Source organism: Propithecus coquereli, unplaced genomic scaffold (genome assembly GCF_000956105.1).
Source record: "Propithecus coquereli isolate 6110/MARCELLA unplaced genomic scaffold, Pcoq_1.0 Scaffold42, whole genome shotgun sequence".
Lineage (NCBI taxonomy): Eukaryota > Metazoa > Chordata > Mammalia > Primates > Indriidae > Propithecus > Propithecus coquereli.
In genome coordinates, this window is record NW_012149952.1 from 4,541,477 (window position 1) to 4,542,809 (window position 1,333).

The following is a 1,333-nucleotide window of genomic DNA, read 5'->3' on the forward strand; positions in this document are numbered from 1 at the left end:
ATTTTATTTAATAACTGACTCTTTCCCTGAAATTCTTGTAAAGAAAATGCCTGACAGGAAATAAGAAGAGTGTGAGTTTCTTTTTCTTTTCTTTTCTTTTCTTTTTTTTTGCAACTGACTTAAAGGAGTGTGGGTTTTTATTGTTGTCACTTAGATGTCCCTAGAGACACAGTGGGATCCGGTCATTGGTTCACTCAGGAGCGCCAACAGAGCTGGAAGACAGAAGTCCACATACCTGTCGTGATGCCCCATGACCACCAGGGGGCAACAATACACCACCGTTCCAGCCCCAGGGAGCAGCCAGGTCGAATTTGGTCCTGGGGTGTCCTGGGACCCTCCTAGACTTGCTGTTTCCACAAAGGGGACATCTACGTTCAAGTGGGAGAAAAACAGGGAAAATACACAGAGGCAACGTTATATTTCTTTCCATTAGCGTAATGTAAGTTAAAACCAAACAGCTAGAAAATACTAATTTGGCAAGGACTGGTACCACGGCTGGTGGAAGTTTAAATCTGAACCGCCTCTTTGGGAAATAGTTTGGCAGCGTCTACTAAATCCTAATGTATTCACATCTAGTGATGCATCAGTTCCAGTTCGGGGCGCATGCATCCCCAACAGACATGTCCTCTACGAGACATACAAAAAAGACATGTCCAAAGGTGTGTTAAGGATTATAGCCCCAACTTAGAATCTTCTGCATTTCCATCAGCAAGATAATGGATAAAATAAGCTCTGGTGCATTGACCCAGTGAAATTCTGTACATGAGCATGAATCTCATGCACATAATGACGAAGCCAGGTACAAAAATGTGGCTGTGATGTTTAATTTACAGAAAGTACAAAAATAAATGACATTTTGTAAGAGACTGTCTGTTTTCCAGAGTGGCTGCACAATTTCACATTTCTACCAGCAAGCCACAGGAGTCAGTTGCGTTCACCCCTGCCATCACTGGGCTATGTCAGCATTTTTTTCTTTTAGCCACTCTTTTTTTTTTTTTTGAGACAGAGTCTTGCTCTGTTGCCTGGGCTAGAGTGCCGTGGCTTCAGCCTAGCTCACAGCAACCTCAAACTCCTGGGCTCAAGCGATCCTCCTGCCTCAGCCTCCCTAGTAGCTGGGACTACAGGCATGCGCCACCACGCCCAGCTAATTTTTTCTACATATATTTTTAATTGTCCAATTAATTTCTTTCTATTTTTAGTGGAGACGGTGTCTTGCTCTTGCTGGTCTCGAACTCCTGACCTCGAGCGATCCTCCCACCTCGGCCTCTCAGAGTGCTAGGATTACAGGCGTGAGCCACCGCGCCCGGGCTCTTTTAGCCATTCTAATAGGTGT